Below are 15,984 nucleotides of genomic sequence, written 5' to 3'. Positions count from 1 at the left end.
ATATGCATATATAGAAGAAATAAGGAAGGAGGCAAAAACTTTTCACACCACTGTAAATCTTTAGAGGTTAAGAAAAATGTAAAAGTATGAGGAGGTATTTATTTAAATGACTAAACTTGTTTTTTTTTTGTTTGTTACTATTTTTGTTTCAACAGCAATGGACTCAAGTTAAAGTTTTTAAAGTTTCTTTTACAGGCATTGACTTCATAAAGTTGTAATTGATACCTTCAATTTGCTTGGGTGACGGATATTAATTTTTGTCATATTTGCTGTTTTGTATTTATGAACGGATTATGAACAGATTATGGTTGCTCCAATGTATTTTTTTTAGCAAGAAATAAAAAAATCCTCCAATAACCTCTCCCTATAATACCTTGTATTGCTCCGCATAACCTATCTCTATAACACTCCTATTGCTCATAAACCATTCTATTGCTTCATATAACCTTTCCTAATAATCCCCCCTATTGCTCCATATAACTTCTCCTAACTACTACTATTGCCCCATATGACATATCCCCATAGCTCCTATTGCTCCCTCTATCTCCTATTGCTCCATATAACCTCTCTTTATAACTCTTTCTATTGTCCCATATAAAGTCCCCCTTTAACTCCCCCTATGCCCATATAGCCTCTCCATATAACTTTTCCTGTATATCCATATAACTTCTCCCTATAACTCATCCTATTGCTAAATCTAACCTCTCCCTATAACTAGTATTGCTCCCTATAACGTCTTCTGTGCTCCATATAGCATTTCCTCATAATTTTTCCTATTTCTCAATATAACCTCTTCCTATAACTCATATTGCTCCATATAACTCCTCCTATTGCTCCATATTACCTCTTTCAATAATAAAAGGTGCTACATTAATTGTATAATTGTGTGTTGCCCATTTAACCAATTGCAGGAGAACTGGAATGTAACATGTAGCCTTGGACAAGAGTTAACATTCTGCATGTGAATTATCTATCTATGACTCATTACTTAGTTGCTTTTATACAGATACATTTCATTCCATTTTTCAGCTATTTCATTATTGTGAGTCATAACAAGAGCTGCCCGCCTCCTACTGCTTGTCACAAGCTCACGTTTGGTGTTTCTGACTCATTGCTGTGATCTGCATGAAAAACACAAGCAATTGAAAGAGGCACCATACAATGCAGAGAGAATACCAACCAAGTGGAATGGACCTCCTTCCCTTCAGAGGTCAGTAAGAAGTAGACTGCATGCTACTAAGAGGTGGGATTATATTAAGAGAAGATCCAATCAAAAGAGAAAGGGTTATACATGTAAGTGAATAGAAAGAGGACATGCTTTATTGAGAGGAGGAGCAATATATACAGGAGGGCATAATCAGAGAAGAATTAAAATGATGGTTTATATTGAGAGGAGGGCCAATAGCGAGAGGAGGAGTTATATTCAGAGGAGAATATGAAAGGCTTTATTGAGTGACTATTATAGAGGGGTGGAATTATAATCAGAAAAGAATAAAATAGTGGATGGTTTATACTGAAAGGAGGACCAAAATAGAAAAAAAAAATTAACTTGAGAGGATGACCAATATAAAGAAGAGTGCTTATACTGAGTACAGGTCCAATAGAGAGAGAGAGGCGGTGTTATCTTAATAGGAGGACCAATGGAAGAAGATGGATTATATTTAGATGGTGGCCAATGGAAAGAGAAGGGGTTTTGCTGAGAGGAAGACCAATAAAAGGGGAGAGATTATATTAAGAGGAGGACCAGTAGAGGGAGAAGAGAGATGAGGAAGAAGAGAGAAGACAGAGAGCAGAAAGAGAGAGAGAGAGTCTTTGTTTTGCCCCACCCCAATCATAAATAGACCCCTTAGGATTATATTCAGAGTAGGGCCAATAGAAATAAGAAGGGTAATATTTATAGGACTAGTAGGGAGAGGTAACATTATTATGAAAGGAAGACCAGGGGGTAAATGTATGAACCGTTGATTTTTGTAAGTCGCCAAAAATTGCCGACTTTGTAGGGGAAATTTAAAGCGGCGATGGCTTGTAAAGGCAAACCTGACTTTACAGGCCATCACCACTTTAAATTTCCCCTGCAAAGTCGCAGATTTCCAGGGACTTGCAGAAACCGTTGTTTCATACATTTACCCCCAGGAGGAATTAAATTGAGATGAGGACTATTAAGAGAGAGGAGGTTAGGGCAATCTTTCCCATGAATCAGCACAACCTAGGAGCAACAATGAAAAGAATCTTACTTCACTCCCAGGCCCCTAACTTACCTTTTCCTCCCTGCCTCAACATCTCCTCCAACCATCACTGTATTGCAGTGACTGACAGCATTAGAGGTGTAGAGATGAGAGAGGAAGGATTGTTCCTTTTCTGTCTCTATTCCAATCAACACTCCTATAGCAGTGAGAGGCCATGACAAATGACCTGTTATTGGTGGAGGGGTTATATTACATGGGAGATAAAGAGGTGGTAATAATTAGAGAAGGTTCAAATGAGAAGAGAGCCAATAGAGTTATATATGGGTAAGGGGTGGTCTTGCAATGGATATTTTAATAATCTAAAACAGAATGTTTGGGGTGATGATTTGATATAGTGTAATTCTGTTAGATGCACTTCTTACCTATGCTCTATTGGGAAGTGTAATGTGTTATCATCATTATCTTCTATACTATATATAGACTCTCTGCAGCACTGTTCAATATGGGAATATGCAAGACATCAATCATTGTTATACAACTAAGGCTCGCAGGGCTGTTTACTACAGCAAGCACATTAACTTGTAAAAATAAGGCTAATTGGATTGTAAACTCTCATGGTAATATGAGCTGGGTAGATTATTATTAATAGTTAACACTACACTGTGTTACATAATATGAGCTTCTGTTTAGTAAAAGGGTTAATTCAGAGAGCAGTTTCTGTTTCCTAGTTACATGATTGTTAAAACTGAATGGCAGTTTTCAGCTTCCTCTTTTTGAAGCTGGTCCTTTCTGCAAGATATTTTTTTGTTGAGTGTACACCTCACTGCCTGTTCAGTCTATGATGATCCTGAGACTTTTCATTTTCTTTCTCCCATACTTTTGAATCCACCGGGCAAAGGCAAGATATAGGTATGATGTTAAACTTGGCTCCTGTACACTGTCAAACTCGTACATTGCAGGTATATAGTACAGGATGCTTTGCATCTCAGGAAATTAATACGTGTTTTTGTGTCACATCCTGCCCAAATATCACTGTCTGTGAGAACTCTTCTGCAAAATATCTGTGAGTACAACGATCAACAGCTGCCTGGTGCTTTCCTTGCTTAAAAGGCTAAAAGAGACACATCATGGGAACTACAGTAATTGTATGGTAGGTGCAATTATGGACCATTTTCTATAATGTTTTTTTATGTAGCCTGAACTACAGGTATGGCAAAAATAAAACAGCATTCACTAGGTCTCAGAGATGTCACTGGTTCTTATTGAATAGTTCATATGCATTCTCAGGAATATTACTTTGGCACAAATGTTCCACTATGTGCAGGCCAAAGGTTAATTTTATAAACATGGTACAATGTGCACAGTAGCCAAACAGATCCTAGTTTCTGTTGCTCTCCTAGTACAGTTTTGAAAATGATAGCATACATCTGGCTTTTATGGATTACAGCACAATTGTCTACACAGCACTATGGTCACAAATATCCCTCAATGGTCAAATGTTATTTATCAAACAATGATCAAAAATGGAAAAATTCTCTGTGTGTACAGAACTCTACTTTATCTATCCGTGGAAGGTGCTTTTATTTTCTAGCTAGAAAAGTAATATATTAACTGCTTAGAAAACTTATATGAATGTATGGATTATTAAAGGTATTTGCTTTTGAGATGACATGTCTTAAGCAATTGAGAGTAAAGGCTTTTAAGGTGTTAATATCAGACAGTCAAAGCACATTCCTATAAAGCCTGGTAAACACCATTTAATGCAGATAATCCACAAACTAATTCAAATAAACAGTCATAATATTGACACAGTTAAAAGTTAAATATTCAGAATGTCGACATGTTCATTAGGTTGACACATTTAAACGGTAGACATGTAAAACATTTACAGGTTTTAAAGTCGACACAGTCAAAATGTCCACATAAAATAGTAGAAATAAAATGGCAATACAATACAAGAAAAAAACGTAGAACTAGCCTAGGCTGGTACTATCAAAATTGAGGGGCCAAAAAGCGTGGCGTGCCCCCGATTTTACTATAACCAGCACTAAGCTTTGCCAGCCTGGGCTGGTGGCACTATAGCTGTTCTATTTATAACATGGAGATTTCCCCATGTTATAAATAGAACTGGTGCTGCTAAGAGCTCACTTTGCAGTGTAGATCATAGGAGCTAGTTTTGCATAGCCTAAGCCTCTTCAAATAAAACACCTTGCGAACATTCCTATCAATTGCATCATTCACAAACAGCCCTGATTGGAATTATCCCCAAATGCACTTCCCAGGCCACCTGCTCCTGCACCACTTCTGGCATCTCTGTGCCGACTTTAAATTATGGGGAGAACAGCCACAAAAATTCCCATAATTAGCAGGAACCGGTTAAAAAATCCCTTGTATACAAACCAAGCGGCATGACTTTGAGGGTACCAGCCAAAACATTTAGACAACACACCAAGCACCACTGGGATAAAAGCCTTAGCGAGTGGGGACACTTGACACGGAACCCTCAGAGGGCTGTTGACCTAGGTTCTAGTAGGGTTCTGTGACTGTATCACTTACAAGTAACTTATGGTATAAATTTATTTAAAGGAAATAGCGCAGGGTGCTTATTTATATAATTGCCAATGCACTTATTTTTGATATTGTGTATATTTTGATATAGGAAATCTTTATTCCTGAGACCAAGGGAGACAATTTGTTTTTTCTGATTTAACCTTGCTAGAGGAAATGCATTATTTCTGATGTATATTTCTAATACAATAAGCCTTTGTTTAGAAAGTCTTTTGTATATCTTGGTGTAAGGAAATGCCTTGTTTGGGGTTTGCAAATTTTCTTGGGGAATTCTTTTCTTTGGAGGAAATGTGTATTCTGCAACTGTTGGAAGAAAGCACCCATGCTAATCTCATGTTGATTAGACCTTTTGATTTTATTCTCCAATATCCCATAAGGGAAAGGAAGGGGTAATTATACTTGCTGTCAGATGTCCCCTGTAAAAGGCAGGAAATCACAGCAAGGTTTTAGGATGTCACAGATAAGTGTAAATATTGTTAGCTTTGCATTGCACGTAAATCCATGTTTGCATAAATAGGTTGCATCCTGATTCTAAAAAGAGCCCGTGAGGCTGTGTCTAAAACTGTATAAAATAAAGCCATTGTAAACTGAAATGTATCATTCTGATGTTCCATCTGACCTGACCACTGATACTTTTAATTAGTGGAACTGTCCTTGCCAGGACACATGAGCGAAATAAACATCACTCTTTGCTCCAAGACCCTGCTTGACAACTTCTTCAATATTGCTGTAATCCTGTGACCTACAGATTAGACCCTAAATCTAATCCGTTCTCCGGCTGTTTCTGAGGTTTGGACCCAGCTCTCCAGTACCACCGGTCTGCCGCTACCCAGCAGCTCTGTAATAGGCCAGGGGGGATCCATCCATAGCACCCTGATCCATAGTAAGCAGTCAGGGGTACCAGCCCAGGTGTTCCCATCCATGGGAGTACACTAGCAGCGACAGTTACCCAGAAGGAACGTGGTTCTGGACGCCATAAAGGAGTCCAGTGATGGCAGCAGTCTCCTCCTACTGCGGAAGGAGGGGTGTATTCATAATAACGAAAGGGGGTGGTAGCAGAGAAAGCCCAGTCAGTTCCCAGCAACAACAGACTGCTATCAAATTGACCCTAATCTCTGTCTGTGTGTGTGTTAGGGAATTTAGAGTGTAAGCTCCAATGGGACAGGGACTGATGGGTGTGAGTTCTCTGTATAACGCTGCAGAATTAGTGGCGCTATATAAATAGCTGCTGCTGATGATTATAATGCCCAGCATGGATACCGTGCCTCACTTTTCTATGAATGTTTCTCAGGATTGCTGTATTAGCACAGCACACAACATCTTCACCCACAACAACGTATGGGCCCAGTAAGCTTTTGCTCCAGAAGACGTATCAGCCTCTCATTCCTGCCCCTCGAACTGGCAGAAACCACACTCTCAGAAGAATTACAAACCTAATGGCTATCTGTTTACACTCAGATTCCAAGAAAGGCTCAACCAAACCTGAAGTGTCCACCCAATCAAAATGATCAACTGAGAGCAAAGCTGCCAAACCAGACCTCCTGGATCTGTGACCCGGAACCCAAGACTAGCATTGCCTGTCAGAACCTGCAAAGAATAAGTGAAATAAATGCTCCCCGCACCAGGGGCTCCACTCCAAGACACTAGAGAACATGGCAGCAGGAGAACTATCAAGGCAAAGTGTTTTGAACCCCGTGGCAGACACACTGGAAGGAAACCAAACCAAAAAGCTGTGAAAAAGCTAAAGCACCAGCAAAATGCACGTCGGTTTCACTGGGTGCTCCTATCTATATTTCAGTTTCAATGCTTGCATAAGAATTAATATTTAGTCCTTAATCCCTGGTTAAATTAATACATATGGATTTATTGTAACAGTGACGAATAGTTAAGCATTTTTTCATGAATAATATTACTGTCGATATACTTGGAAACTTGTATTAGTGCGTGGCTAACATTCAGTGGCTCACGATCAGCATGATCTATTAGATCGGACCGAGTTAACTATAAACTATGAACAACGAGTTAATCTATTAAGAGATTTTGTCGGCATCTATAACGCTGACATCCCTGGAAGAAACTGACATTTATCCACCAGGGCTAGCATGAATTGTTTTGCTTGCTGTTAGGAGATTGGGAATATGGGCTTTAACACTGATACTAGCCCATTTCGGTCAGTTTGAATATTGTCTAGAGAGTGGCACTTCATATTCGGTTACATCTATATTGTTTGCCAAGTATTGTTGAAACATTGAAACAAAGTAGATGATATATGAAACAAAAGTAACACTGAGTAGAAATATATCCCCAGGCTTCTGGGATGAATTTAATCTATTCAACTCCAGGCTTTTGCGATTTATTTTACTTTAAACTATTCATGGTTACGAAAGAATCTGAGAACCTATATGTGGATTAGGACTATTACATAACATATCTCGGGATTATATGTATGGAAGTGAGATATATATAATAAATGATCTTGCATAAAAAGAGGTAGTTTATCTCAACAGATAATTAATTAATTCCTATAGATATGTGATAATTTTCACTACCACTTGAGACATTTTGGGGATATCCAGCTATTTTAAGTATACACTTATTTATCATGTATGCACTTGTTTTTGTTATATTTCACTGAGATTTTTATTTCATTTGTTTTTTTACTTATTAACAATAAACGTTAAGTATTATAATGTTAAATTACCACTACAATACAATTATTTGCATATTTTGGAGTAAGCAGTGCATTATTTTCCAAAGAACTTCCTTTTCTCTTTTCCTTACACTGGAAACCAAACCAGAGACCATATGGGACAAATCGGTACCCATCAACACACTAAAGCCAGGGCCAGGAAATGCCAAGACAGACCAAAAGAACCGGGTAGGGCAAACTGGATGGACGCAAAACCCATTGCAACCTGCTGCTAGCCAGGAGTAAAAGGCAGGGGAAACCGGGATAGGAAACAGGGGAACTGGTGGAGGGGGCTGTCGGCGCTATAGGGGAAGAGGAAAGCGGGACTGGGTGAAGCGGAACAGGCCACCTCAGGCAAAGGGGGGAGAGGGCAGCAGCAGCCATTGGGGAATCAGACCGTGCAGAGACCATATGAAGCCTTCCAAAAGCAGAAGCCACAGTGTGGGGATAGTGGGACTGACCATTAAGTTTATGAGGGCCCCCGGGACCACCTGAGGATCCGAGGACACAGGAAAAGGAAGGGCAGTTGGCTGACCAAAATGGGTGCTGAGCCTGCAAGTGGAGTGGAGGCGCCATGTGCTCCCTGCTTGCTTGCAGGCACAGCAGAGTGAGGAGAGCCACAAATGCTGTTGGCTCACCCAGAGCGCAGCCACGATGCACCCTAACAGTGAGGGAACCCAGGGAGGCACAGGGTAGGCTTCCCTGGCATAGTATGGCAACCCTGGGTGGCCAGCCAGTGTGAAGTGGGTAAAATTGGGCCAGAAAACCCAGTATCTTCAGAATCTTTTACAACCTTGGTGCTTGGATTCCTTTCCATCAGGCCAATTTCTGCCCTCTGTTATCCTTCCTGCACAAACTTGAATGTTCTGACTGTTGTGAGTGAAATCTCTGTTCAGTGCTGTGGAATTAGTGGCGCTATATAAATAAATGGTGATGATGATGATGTGCTCTTCACAACTACAGTGGGAGAACTAAAGGAGAGAGGGAATGATGACACAAGAGAGAATCTTATAGAGGTTGAATTGTCTAGAAATTAGGTCAGATAGAAGGATATTTTACTGTAATGCTAATAAGGAAAATATTTCTTTGAGTACCATAATGGATGGCATAGCACAAACATCCATGTAACATAAGGTACATGCTTTAAGGAAACAGTACTTTTATGGATACATCATACATGCCAACTCTCCCGGAATTTCCGGGACACTTCCGCATTCCTGGTAGGTCTCCTGGAATCCAGGGAGAGCTGGCAATTTTCCCGCATCTGCCCACTTCACTAAATTAGAGCCGGCATAAACAGGCGGAGGGGACGGGGCTTCGCGAATTGCGACATTTTGGCCCAGCCCCCAGTGATGTAATGCTTGTTTGGGGTCTTTTTACCACTGCAAAAAGACCCCAAACTGGCATTAAGTCGCTGGGGGCGGGGCCAAAATTGTGCAATTCGCAAAGCCCCGCCCCCTCTGTCCATACACCCCTCGTGCCCTCCAGGAACTCCCGGACCCAGCCAACATAAGGTTGGCAAGTATGGGATACATGAATCAAATCAATGCAGAATATACACAAGAGACACAAAGCACATGCACACAGTGTACAAAAAGAACTCTAAGGGGTAGATTTACTAAGCTGCGGGTTTGAAAAAGTGGGGATGTTGCCTATAGCAACCAATCAGATTCTAGCTTTCATTTATTTAGTGCATTCTACAAAATGACAGCTAGAATCTGATTGGTTGCTATAGGCAACATCCCCACTTTTTCAAACCCGCAGCTTAGTAAATCTAGCCCTAAATCTATGTAGCACTTACACTGAGGAGAGCAAAGCAAAAAAAAGGAGTAAGTTTGTTCCTGGACAAATCATGTAATAATGCAAGGGGTGCATATTAGTTTAATCTTTTGCACATAATTTAAATACTGGCTGTTTTTTCATATAGCACACAAATAAGCTTTATTTTTACACTGAATTTTAAAGTTGATCTCGGACATGCCTTATCCCAACTTTAAATCTGCCCCACATTTGAAATTTACCTCCCCTTATAATGCAATATGGATTTGCCCAGGTGCAAAGTTACTGTTTTTTTATGCTTTACTCTCCTTAATGACTCAGACTTAAGCGTATTTACAAAGTAGAGACTAAACACTCCTGCACACCCACATAAGCGATGCAGACCATATTTCATTATGGTCTGAATTAGCCACCTAGCGCATACCTAGGAGTATATCCACATTCTCCATATGCAAGATTTTGCAGGTTTGTGGGTCCAGATGGAAATGTGAATGGTGGAAGATTAAAAATGTTTCTTATATGCCATCTAACAGTTTAGGACCACCTCCTACATCAATTTAAAAATCAGTATATCAATAAATATGACACCTGAAATAAAGTCAGCAAATAAGTCTCCATTCTTTCCTGATTTATATAATAACTAGGTAAATGAAAGTCAAGCAAGTAGTACATGGAAGAAGAAAAAAAACAAATAATTTAATTAAAACAGTTAATTTGACTAGAGTCCTCACTGTTATTAATTTACATCTTCTGCTTGTCCCAGATATTTAGTTTTGGAGTGGGTGGGGGTGTAATAACGTATCGTCAATCAGATATAGGATTATTCATAGAAGCATACAGTGTTTGAGGAGATGCATATACTGACCTGTTGGAAGGCAGTGATCAGCCTATTTGTGTGAATATGTTAGTGAGGACAAGGCTGCATGTGACAAGTGCAATGTCATGAAAAAGGGAATTGAGGTAAGCTGGAAGCCACAAACAGTGTTAGGCTGTGGAAGGAGCTGTTTCACCCAAAGGCATAGGCTAATGATGTGAGACTCTTATCAAACTGATGCATGAAGATTGTGGTTTCAGATGCATATCTCTGTTTTAAATGAAGCTCAAACATACAATTTGTTTATCTTTTCAATCCATGTTCCTTTTATTCCTAGCAAGAAATGTACAATGATCGTGCAAATCATCTGAGCAGATAGACAATGAATTTGCATTAAACCTCTTAGGCCCTGCATCTATACAGCTGTATTTTGAGATATGTATCTTAAGATATGTACAACTTTAAATCTAGCATATAGGTCTAGGTTCATTGCAAAGATGCAGCCATCAACATCAACTTGTAAACTTTCACCAAGCCTATGGGACGGCCAAAGATCCACCTTCTAAAATGGTCCAGTTGATTGCATCTTTATGCCCTTACTAAACATGAATGTCAACTCCCCTGACATGCACATAGCCGGATTAAGGGGGAGGGGGGGGCACAGGGGGCATGTGCCCCGGGCCCCCCTCTCTCTGAGGGCCCCCCACCACCTGGGAAAAAAGAAGCTGCTGCATATTTTTATTAACTTTCTTTTTCACCCCCCTCCCCCGCTCGCGGCACCACCACCCCCGCGGGTGGTGAAGGCAGGGGGTGGCCATGAGCGGGGGAGGGGGGGGGGTGAAAAAGAAAGTTAATAAAAACATCATTGGTGGTCAGTGGCAGCAACAGGCAGCCAATCTTGAGGCTGCCTGTTGCTGATTGGCCTCAGACAGGAAGTGCTCATTTCACTTCCTGTCTGAGCAGCGTGGAGTGATGCAGCAGAGAGCAAGGTAAGTGTGTGTGTGTGTGTTTGTTTGTTGACACAGGGGCTTGTGGCAGTCTAGTGTGTGAGGGCAGCAGGGGGCTTGTGGCAGTCTGGTGTGTGAGAGCAACAGGGGACTTGTGGCAATGTAGTGTGTGTGAGGGCACAAGGGGCTTGTGGCAATGTAATGTGTGAGGTAGGTAGTGGCTAATTAATGGGTGTTATTTTGTTTGTGGGGTGATGGTGGGGCAATTTAGTTTAATTTAATAGTGGGGTTGGTGCAGACTTATAAATGTAGGGAGGGATGATTAATTTAATGTTGGGGTGGTTTGGGCGCTATTAATTAAATGTGTGGCAGAGTTTTGGAAAAAGGATTGCTATTTCTTAAAAGTGAATGCAAGTTATTTAATGTATGGTAGGACATTGGTTTATTTAATAAATGTGATTACTATTAATTTAATGTTGGGGTTGTTTGGGGGCAATGGGTCTTTTTATTAAAGATAAATAAAATTATTTTACAGGGCTGGTTACAGGAAAGGGGCACTAATAATAAAACATGAATTGTTTTGATTTAATGTCGGACTGCATAGAGGCAGGAAGGCCTACTGTGTTCACTCATTGCTGATATTTCTATATGTCATGTACCTATTCTATTTCCAAACAGGGAGCCAACATTCCAGCATCCAGACAAGCACAACTGAGCTTAGAACCCAAGCGACAGCAACAAGTATTCAAAGCGTGAAGAACAGGTAGGAGAGAGCAGGACATTCTGCCAACTGTCCTGATTCTGGTGGGGCAGTCCTGAGTTTGGGGACTGACCCACTCAGTCAGGACTTTGTCCCGACTACAGGGACAGTTGGGAGGTATGTCCCACTTCACACTGCTCTACTCATGAAGGGGGAGCTGCCTGCACCTAACAGTAGTGCACACAGTATTGTCTATGTATTTGTCTAAAATTATAGCCATAGTACACTTTAGGGGCCCCCTGTCTAAAGTGCCCCGGGCCACCCAGAGCCTTAATCCTGCTCTGGACCTGCACCAATACAAGTGGTCACAAATAAAAGATACTCTTAACTTAAAATATGGGCCACAAATTTTACACAAGTTGCATTTTTAGGTGGCACAAGTCAGGCTCTTTGTGTGGAGTTTAAACTTACACACTTATGTCTGAAACACAATCTGACTTTAATAACTGAATTAGGACTCCAGATATGAGGTTAAGGTTGAGTGTTGCATTTAAGAAGGTTTAAGCTAATAAGACTACAGGGAGCCTCAAACAAAACTGTTTTAACACTCCTTACTTGGCTTATATTATAATTTGAATTGAGAGCCAACAAGAATATAAATGTTTTCCTGTGGATTCTATTACATTTTGTACAATATGGTCTTTACATGCAAGCCACAGAGATCTTATCTGTAAGATGCTTACTGTGCTGCTGGAGAGATAAACAGGCTCTGAAAGAGGGAACATTTCCTGAACCTGAGCCATGGGACAGGCGGTTTTCTAGAATGGAAGCATTAGGGACTGTATTCAAGCCAAGAAGAACAATTTACCAGCCAATTCTGAATTAAAACTGAAGGTCAAAACACTAACTATACTTCTTAAAATGAGAATGTGAGAAGTAAATATTGCACCCGCAGTGACCAGTTGTTTGTCATATTTAAAAAGGTTGTAATTGAGGGATCATAGCCTAAAATAATAGAAAATTGGAATTGGAATACCAGGGTCTTTAAGCTGCTGTGATTTCAAATATATTCTAGCTGCCAATAGATCTGTCTGTCACAGCCAACGTCTGGTGAGGATAAGTGAAGGTTAATGGGACATATGTTATAGTGCTGCAGATATACTTACACATACATAATACCCCAACAAAATAGATGTTGCATAGCACTAAATCATCCTAGTGAGGTAGCACCTTGAGTGCTGCCTCACTAAGATGATATATATAGCACTATCTTGAAATAGGGGTGCAGAGAAAGGCAACTGGGTAAAGTACCCTGGTTAAATTCCCTCTGGGTTTCTCTTGCAACACACAAACACACAGGTACACCACATAGGTGTAGTTGATTTGCTGCTTTCTGTGATTGACCGGAGACCAGGGAGGTGAATTGTATATAGCTAAAGTGAGGGTATCCTGGTGTCATCCTGGCAAAAGTCTGCTGTGCTAAATGTGATGTGAACAATATAAAGCACCATTTTTCCAAACAAGAATTTGTGTGTGTCTGTTATCTGGCGGGTGTCAGTATCACACTATAGCAAGTATATATAACAAATGCTGCTGACACAGGTTTGATGAACCACTTTGCTGTTTTATTCAGCCTTGTCAGGATGGAATGAACAGCTGCTGTAGTAATTTCAGCAATCACACCAAAAATATTTACAAAAGTCATGCAACCCTAACGCTAACTAGACAGATACTGGACACTCACTGGCGTTGGTCACACCACCCACAGCACAAGTCTAGCTATTTAGGCTTCCTCTCAAGCACGACACTACCTTAATTAATTACACCCAAGTGCTCCACCTGTGTTCCTGTGCTGTGTGTGTGTGTAAGAGTGTTCAGACTTAACCCTGTCTGTAGCCTGAGTCTGCGGATTCTCAGGGAAACTATTAGTCTCTTTGTTAGTAGTATGTGACAAACTGCCCCTATTGCTACTATATTTATATATTTAAAAATTACCCTTCTAAACACACATTTATGGTTTATGTTCCAACACACACGTAATAAAAATATGTGTCCAGCTCAAAAAACATTAGCATTTACAGTATACTGCTGTACATCTGTGTATACTTACCCCCTTCGCTAACATAGTGATGTAGCATGACAATGCTAGTAATAATTGCTAAAGTTGCATTACTCTATTTATATACAATATAATGTAAGGAAGTGTCAGTTATTGAAAGTAATAATTAAATGGCAAAATCGCAATGTCAATATAAAATGTAATTAAATACAACCACAAATACAAATTAAATGAATTACAAACAACTGTTGTTTTCCCTTTTAAAATAAAATGTCAATCTTCTTCTCTGTAGTAGTCCCAGTGGAAATGTCAATTAAGTTGTACGAGTAGATGGCTGCCACTGTAATATCAGGGTCAACATGCAATCGGCCAGTCAGAAGTGTCTAGACGGTGGTGCTGTTAGTCATCACCAATCCATATTATTGCACCAGTCCTCCAGCACCCGCAAGAGATATACCTTCTAACAGACGTATCTGCAGGTGCATCCATATATAATTGTGTTGCACTTATGTGAACTCTCCCTTAGTGTACTAGGCTTATGCTTCCCTGTCCCTGTCTTGCTTTTACAAGAGTAATTGTACCCAGTCAACGAGTCACAAAAACTAAATGTGGATATGTACGTATGCATTCTTTGTGCACATAGACAGAAAGGAATAGTGTATCTTATGCAAAAAAAAATTAATTGACATCTGTCCAACTTGAAATGAGTCCCTAAATTACTTAGCAGTGCTCCTCAAAGTGACTGTGGGAAGATGTACTTAGTGATGATATCTCTGTGTGACATTATCCTCAAGCAACAGCAATGATTTTTTAGATTTATCTTTATCTGTCTGGTTGTCATAACTTTCTGGATAACATGTTTCCATATGCAAGTTCCAACACTAAATGCACACTTAACACGTCCTGCTGGGGCAAAAGTGCTCCTGGTTGGTCTGCCCTGCATACAACGTGAACTCCTACTGTGCGCAACCAGGAGATGCATCCACAAGCTATAATTCAATCCAGGTGTGCAGAGAGGCATAAAAATCTGAAGGGGCATATTATGCAAAGGTGTAAACATCACATCAAAGTCCAACCTCCTTCCACTTTGGCATGATCATGGTTTATTTATGGGGTGCCATAGTATTATACATTGCTGTTCATTGGAGGAATAAAGAATAATAATTCATAAAGCACAAATTTATGTATCAAGGCAAATATGGAGGTAGGAGCATTTAATCTCTTTCCTCCATATTTGCCTCTGGACAGCTGTTCCCAGGAAAGGAGTATCGGCCCCCATGTGGCATCCAAGTGCGAGAAAACCACATGGGGCTTTGACAGGGGAGATGGGCCCCATAGCAACTGCACCTACTGCTACTATGGTCTTTATGGTAAAACTGATGGACATAAATGAAAGATGTAAATCAGAGACTAGTCAAATAATCCATAGCCAAAGATCTGAGTGGGCACCAATATAACTGAGGTTTAAATTAACTAGGCAGGCAGACAGGGGTCAATACCATGGGGGTAAATGTATCAAGCTGAGAGTTTTTCGGCGGGTTTGAAAAGTGGAGATGTTGCCTATAGCAACCAATCAGATTCTAGCTACTATTTTGTAGAATGTACTCAATAAATGATAGCTAGAATCTGATTGGTTTTTCAAACCCGGAGGAAAACTCTCAGCTTGATACATTTACCTAAAATTAGACACATATGGGTATATTCAATTAGGATTCACACCCACGATTACGCGTGGCTGTGCGTGTAAAGTGTCATTACGGTACTGCAACAGCATGGATTTTCCCTCGCAACCCTATGGGGTGCACACAGAAATCCACAATTTTGCGGTATCGGTACCTGAGCAGCTGGGCGTAATCGCGGGCGTGAATGCTAATTGAACATGCCCTATAGAGTGGACACAGATCAATAAGCATTCAAGACAGTGGCAGGATGCACAAGGATAGCGAAGCTGTCATCCACATAGCTACAGGAGGAGCATGTTCTTCTGCTTGTAGCAGCCACCTTTCCCTTCAGGTTTGCCCTCAGGAACGAAATTGATAAAACTGCAAAAAGGGCATACAGACTATGACAGATGTGGTGGTTTTAATATGTTGACCAGCAAGTTTTAACACACAACCAGTTAAATGGTTTCTCTAAAAGTGGAGGAAGCAAAAATGGTGGTAAATTAGTTGGAGTGAGAAATGTATTCCAGATTCTATGAAAAATACAACTACTTTTCTTCCAATTTACAGATATCTTTAAA

The 15,984-nt window shown here is 40.3% G+C and overlaps 1 protein-coding gene across 4 annotated transcripts in view; it reads left to right on the top strand.

Annotated features, from left to right (window-relative positions):
* The first annotated feature begins 1,105 nt into the window (after window positions 1–1,105).
* The window catches only part of ZNF831 (zinc finger protein 831), a 67,170-nt gene continuing 52,291 nt past the window's right edge, over window positions 1,106–15,984 (top strand). Inside the window, exon 1 of one of the 4 annotated variants that reach the window (XM_075176791.1) lies at window positions 1,106–1,210. The gene's annotated coding sequence lies outside the window, so the exon portion shown is untranslated. Of the gene's footprint in view, window positions 1,211–2,696; window positions 3,096–3,128; window positions 3,337–15,984 lie in introns of those variants that run through there. The other 3 variants (XM_075176792.1, XR_012677675.1, XM_075176790.1) reach the window with 3 other exon arrangements.

This window comes from Mixophyes fleayi, chromosome 6 (assembly GCF_038048845.1).
Source record: "Mixophyes fleayi isolate aMixFle1 chromosome 6, aMixFle1.hap1, whole genome shotgun sequence".
Taxonomy (NCBI): Eukaryota; Metazoa; Chordata; class Amphibia; order Anura; family Limnodynastidae; genus Mixophyes; species Mixophyes fleayi.
This window is presented reverse-complemented; position numbering and strand designations above follow the sequence as displayed.